This window comes from Gopherus flavomarginatus, chromosome 2, assembly GCF_025201925.1.
Source record: "Gopherus flavomarginatus isolate rGopFla2 chromosome 2, rGopFla2.mat.asm, whole genome shotgun sequence".
Lineage (NCBI taxonomy): Eukaryota > Metazoa > Chordata > Testudines > Testudinidae > Gopherus > Gopherus flavomarginatus.
The window spans coordinates 25,211,831-25,218,537 of NC_066618.1; the positions used below are offsets into that span (position 1 = coordinate 25,211,831).

General features: G+C 44.8%; 1 pseudogene; it reads right to left on the reverse strand.

Moving 5' to 3' along the window:
• Positions 1-4,241: 4,241 nt before the first annotated feature.
• Positions 4,242-6,459, reverse strand: LOC127046021 (craniofacial development protein 2-like; annotated as a pseudogene).
• Between the last annotated feature and the right edge of the window lie 248 nt (positions 6,460-6,707).

The window sequence follows — 6,707 nt, forward strand, 5'->3', positions numbered from 1 at the left end:
ATCAGAGCTCCATTCCAAAAGATGAAATGCCAAAGCATTTGAAAAAATCTCCAAGGCTATGATAGACAGAGGCCACAGCAGGGACTCAGCACAGTGCTGTGTGACAAGCTTAATGGAAAGCCAAAGAATCAAATGGACGCTCATGGAGGGAGGGAGTGGGGACTGAGGACTCCAGCTATCCCACAGTCCCTGCAGTCTCCGAAAAGCATTTGCATTCTTGGCTGAGCTTCCAATGCCTAAAGGGTCAAAAACATTGTCCGGGGAGGTTCAGGGTATATCAGGTCAATTTACCCCCTCTCCCTCTCCGGAAAGAAAAAGGAAAAAAATCATTTCTAGCCTTTTTTCGATGTCACTGTATGTCTACTGCATGCTGCTGGTAGACGCGGTGCTGCGACACTGAACAGCAGCATCCCCTCCCCTTCCTTTCCTGATGGCAGACGGTACAAAATGGTGGAAAACCATCCTCATCATCCCGTGAGTGCTCCTGGTTGGCCTTGGTGAGGTTGGCCGGGGGTGCCTGGGTAAAAATGGGAATGACTCCTGGTCATTCCTGGCAGATAGTACAAAAGGCTTGGTAACCATCCTCATCATAGCAACTGGAGACTGAGCTCCATCAGCCACCCCCCTCTTTTCATGTCTAAAGAAAAGATTCTGTACTCCCTGGACTACCATAGCAGCGGGAAGCTGCGCTTCTCTTCCCCCCACCTTTTCCTGTCCTGCCTGGACTATCATAGCAGCTGGAGGCTGCCTCCCCCTCATTTTATTTCGATAAAAAGTCAGTGTTTCTTGTTCCTGCATTCTTTATTACTTCATCACACAAATGGGGGGACACTGCCATGGTAGCCCAGGAGGGTTGGGGGAGGATGGAAGCAACGAGTGGAGTTGTTGCAGGGGCACCCCCTAAAATGGCATGCAGCTCATCATTTCTGCGGGCTCTTTGGGGCTCTGACACGGAGTGGCTGTGCTCTCTGGTTCTCTAGTACACTTGCCCCATATTCTGGGCAGGACTGACTCTATTTTTAGACAAAACATAAAGAAGGGAATGACCCGGGGAGTCATTCCCATTTTTGTCCATGCCTCCCCGGCTGACCTCAGCAAGGCCAGCCAGGAGCATCCATGACAGCAGCAGACGGTACAAAAGGATTGATAAGCTTCATCTCCAATTTCCAAATGCAAACGGTGCAAAATGACTGATAACCATCATCTCATCACCAATTTACAATGGCAGACGGTGCAATAGGGATGGTAACCATCTCTGCTACCTTGCAAAGGCAAATGAATGCTGCTGTGTAGCACTGCAGTACTTCCTCTGTCAGCAGCATCCAGTACACATATGGTGACAGTGACAAAAGGCAAAACAGGCTCCATGGTTGCCATGCTATGGCGTCTGTCAGGGCAATCCAGAGGAAAAAGGGTGCGAAATGATTGTCTGCCATTGCTTTCACGGAGGAAGGATTGAGTGACGACATTTACCCAGAATTACCTGCGACACTGTTTTTGCACCATCATGCATTGGGATCTCAACCCTGAATTCCAATGGGTGGGGGAGACTGCAGGAACTATGGGATAGCTACAGGATAACTACCCACAGTGCAATGCTCTTAAAATCGATGCTAGCCTTGGTACATGCACGCACACTGCCAAATTAATGTGCTTAGTGTGGCCGCATGCACTCGACTTTATACTATCTGTTTTTAAAAAACGGTTTCTGTAAAATCAGAATAATCCCGTAGTGTAGACATACCCTATGATGAAGCCAAGTGCTATTCACAGAAAACGGGAGTACCATGCAAATAAACAAAGTAGACTACGGGCAGGGTTCCATTTCAAATGGCATACAGTGCAATAAAACAAGTCAACATAACCTTGTAGATATTTTGCTTTCGGCACTACTTTTACTGGAGGAAGAATCCATTTGACTTCTATTATTATTTTAAGAACAAACAAAAAATATGCCAACAAATTATTATTTTGTATAGTGGAAATAAAGCTATTTGAGGGGAAAGTAAGAGACTTGCCGGTGATCAACTGGTACACTGGATTGTAATTAAAATATTTTTGTCTTGGACTTAAAAGGTTTCTTCAAAAGTGTATAACTTATTAATTTTTCCCCCCAAGATGGATTCCAAGGCCAGATGGGACTCATGATCATCTACTCTGACCTCCTGTATAACACAGGCCATAGAACTTCCTCGCAATAATTCCTAGAGCAGATCTTTTAGGGGAAAAAAATCTAATCATGATTTAGAAGTGGTCAGTGATGGAAAATCCACCACGACCATTGTAAGTTGTTCGTTAAAAATATACACCTTATTTCCAATCTGAATTTGTCCAGCTTCATCTTCCAGCTGTTGGATCATGTTATACCTTTTTCTGCTAGAATCGAAGAGTCCATTATTAAATATTTCTTTCCCACTCAGGTATTTATAGACTGTAATCAAATCACTCCTTAGCATTTTCCTTGTTAAGCTAAATAGATTGAACTCCTTGAGTTTATCACTCTAAGAAATCTTTTCTAATCCCTTGATTCTCGTGGCTCTTCTCTGAACCCTTGCCAATTTATCAGGCATCTTTCTTCAACTGTGGACACCAGAATTGGACACACTATTCCAGCAGTGTTCTAAACAAAGAGGAAAAATAATTTCTCTGCTCCTATTGACGATTACCCTGTTTATCCATTCAAGGACTGCCATTTTAGTTCTGTGATCAGTTTCTCTATCTGCCAAGACGGTGTCTAATATAGAATCCCCCCATGTTGGATGCAACAATTTTTGAGTTAGGAAATTGTCACCTATAATATTAGGAATTCCAATGATGCTTTAGAACTGGCACCATGAGACCACCAACACATGACACTCAGGCTGAAGTGCCCTATGATTATGCAGGTTTTTTTTCTAACACTATGGATAGGTGCATAAGGAGCCAGTGATTCTGTTTCAAGTGTGATTTGGTGAACCATAGGAGACACCAACTAATATCCCATCTTGTGATTTATCTGTTAGGACATTGTGTCATAAGAATTCAAGATGAAGATGAACAAGATGTGTGTAGGAGTAGGGGTATATTAAGATGTTGCTTTCTAACATTTATGACAATTTTAGTTCCTTAACTAGAGAGGAAGGAATGGCATTTCTGTCCATGTCTGTTGGTTTAACCAACAATTTGTTGTGTTCACTAACAGCTGCATTGGTTTTACAGATTATGTCTCTTGGTAATCCATCTATCCGAGGATGACAAATCTGTGCAGATCATCTATTGTTGGTCTCATGGTGTGCCCTCTGATGACTGTACAAGCCAATTCTATAGGTGCACATTTTGCTGCAGATGGTGCATGGGAAGTTCACGGTCAGTGGATTGTGCTCTGCTGATGTTCTGTGACGTTGTTCGTGTGCCTCTTGTAGACACTGGCAGCGGTCTTCCTCAAAGGCGATGCAGGTATTTCTAACTGTTGCACGCCACTGTGTTCTGTCGCTGGCTACATCCTCAGGGTCCCTAGATTTGATACTGCTATACTGCAGATTGGCTTTGATGGTGTCCTTGTAACGTTTCCGTGGATGACCTATATGCCGGATGCCCTGGGAGAGCTCACCATACAGAAGCTGGCGAGGGATTCTGTTGGCATTCAAGCGGCTGACATGACCAGTCCAATGTAGCTGTGACTTCATGATCATCATTTCCATGCTTGTCATCTGTGCTCTCTCGAGGACCTTGAGATTGGGCACTTTGTCTTGCCAGTGGATCTTCATGATGTTGCGGAGGCAGTGTATGTGGAATGTTTCAAGCTGCTTGATGTGACGCCTTTACAGTGTCCATGTTTCACACTCATACAAAAGAGATGAGAGGACAACAGCTCTGTACACAAGCAGTTTTGTTGACATCCGGATGTTGCGATGGTTTAAAACTTTGACACGCAGACAGCCAAGTGCCTGGCTTGCTTTGGATATTCGTGCATTGATCTCATTATCCAGTGATCCATCACTGGATATGACACTACCCAGGTATTTAAAGTTCTCCACTACTTTAAGCTGAGTGCTGTCAATGGAGATACTCGGGACAGAAGCATTTGATCCAGGTGCAGGTTGATGAAGAACTTCTGTCTTTCCAAGGCTGATAGTTAGTCTGAAAAGTTGCAAGGCCTCAGCAAACTTGTTGACAATGTGCTGAAGGTCATTTTCAGTGTGAGCCATGAGGGCATAGTCAGCAAAGAGTGTCTCAAGAAGGAGTTTCTGCACTGTTTTAGTCTTTGCATTCAGGCGAAGAAGGTCAAAAAGTGAACCATCATGCTGATATTTCAAGTATATACCTCGGTCCAGATCTTTCATTGCATGGTTAAGGACGCATGCGAAGAACAGGTTAAATAGGACAGGAGCGAGAACACATCCTTGTTTCACACCACTGGTGATGTTGAAGGGGGCTGATGTGGCTCCATCAGACAATACTTCTCCTGTCATGCTGTCATGAAAAAGGCGTATAATCTGGACAAATTTTCTTGGGCAGTCAAGTTGTGTTAGAATGGTCCAAGGGCTTCCCTGTTGATGGTATCAAAAACCTTTGTCAAATCTATGAAGACAGCATACAGAACATGAACAGAATATGTTCAATGCACTTCTCTTGTATTTGTCTGACAGCAAACACCATGTCGACTGTGCTCCAGCCAGGTCGGAAACCACATTGACTTTCAGGTAGATTTGCCTGGGAAATACTGGCTATTAGGCGATTCAAGATGATGCGGGCGATGATCTTCCCACCAACGGAGAGGAGGGATATGCCTCTATAGTTTCCACATTCTGCTTTGCTGCCTTTGTTCTTGAAAAGAGAGACAGTAGTAGTGTCGCGGAGGTCCTATGGTATGTTTTCATCCTCCCAGATGCTGATGATCACTCTGTGGAACACTGCTAATGCTGCTGGACCAGCTGCTTTGTATCTCTTTGCTGGTATCTCATCTTTTCCAGGAGCTTTTCCTGAACTCATCTGGCTAGCAGCTTTCTTAATCTCATCTATAGTGGGCGGAAAGTCAAGATCTGTCAGAGCAGGTTGTTGTGGAATTTCATTGAGGACGTTATTATTCACGGTTGATGGTCTATTGAGAAGGTTGCTAAAGTGTTCTCGCCATCTTTCGTTGATGCCTTCTTTATCTTTAATCAGCGTTGTGCTGTCTGATGAGAGCAATGGGGTGGTCCTTGGTTTAGAAGGTCCATAGACAACCTTAACAGCACTGAAGAACACCTTTGAGTTGTGAGTCTCAGCATAGTGCTCAATTCCTTTGGCTTTGCTCTCCCACTAGTTGTCTTGTATCTGACCGAGGTCTTTCTGTGTTTGGCTCTGAAGGTACTTGAAATGGTCCCGTTTAGAGACTGAGGAAGGGTCATTCTGCCATTCGATAAAGGCTTTTCTCTTCACTTACAGTGCTGAGCATATTTCTTCTTGGTTCTCATCAAATCAATCCTGATGTGTTCTTTTCTTTGGTCCAAGAGATGTTATTGCTGTTTCAGTCACTATCTGCTTGAACTGGTCCCACTTTTCGGTTACTGTACCGATCAATTGTCTGTGGGATGTCAGTTTGTCATCAAGACTCTTCTGGAAATTGTTGAAACATTGAGCATCCTTCAGTTTGGCTATATTGAAAGCAGGTGGCACATGCTTAGGGCGTTTGTGCTGGGAGGGAGCTATATGAAGTTGGAAGAGACATCCTGACTAATCTGTGATCTGTCCAGCACTCTGCATCTCGCATTACTCTGGTGATCAGTACGTCTTAGATGACTCGCCTTCTGACTATGGCATAATCTATCAGATGCCACTGTTTGGACCTAGGGTGCATCCACATCGTTTTGTATTTGTCCGTTTGTCGGAACAGAGTGTTGCTAATGTTCGGGTCATTTTCAGAAAAAAGGCTCAAAAGGAGTAGTCCATTGCTGTTCATTTTGCCTACATCATGTGGCCCGGTTACTCCTTTCCAGTTCTCCTGTCAGCCCCAACTCAGGCATTGAAATCTCCAAGTAGGAGTAGTTTGTCTGTTACAGGTGTGGCCTTGATCAGTCTGTTGAGATCTTCATCGTATTGTTCCTTTGAGTTGTCAGAGCATGTTAGAGTGGGTGCATATGCACTGATGATGGTGGCATGACGTTTGGCATCTAGTGGGAAGCGTAGTTTCAGCAATCTTTCATTGATACCCACAGGAAGATCTGGGAGTTGATGCATCAATGAGGTTTTTATTGCCAGACCAACTCCATGTATTCTGTCCTCTGTCTCAGTCTTACCCTTCCAGAAGAAGGTGTAACCACTTCCTGGTTCGCTCAAGGAACCTTCCCCAGGCAATCTTGTTTCACTTAATGCGGCTATATCGAGGTTATAGCAGGCTAGTTCTCGAGCTATGAGAGCTGTCCTTCTCTCAGGTCTTGCAACAGCTTCTCGATCCATGAGGGTACGAACATTCCATACACCAATGGTAAGTTTCCTCATTTTTCTTTTGGTTTCGGCCCCAGGATGGATTAAACTGCCAGCTGCAGCTTGCTGGCCAGTTGTTGTAGGGCAGGCAATTTTTAGGCCACCTTTTCTAGACCCCTCCCTTACTAGCGTGAGCAGTGCTGTCCTGAAGAGGGCTGCTCAGACTCCTGGGATGCTGCCGGGCAACTCTGCTGCCCCAGGTACAGAGCTGGACGACCACATATCCACAGGCCGCCTGCATGCAGGATTGGGGCTACGACTCC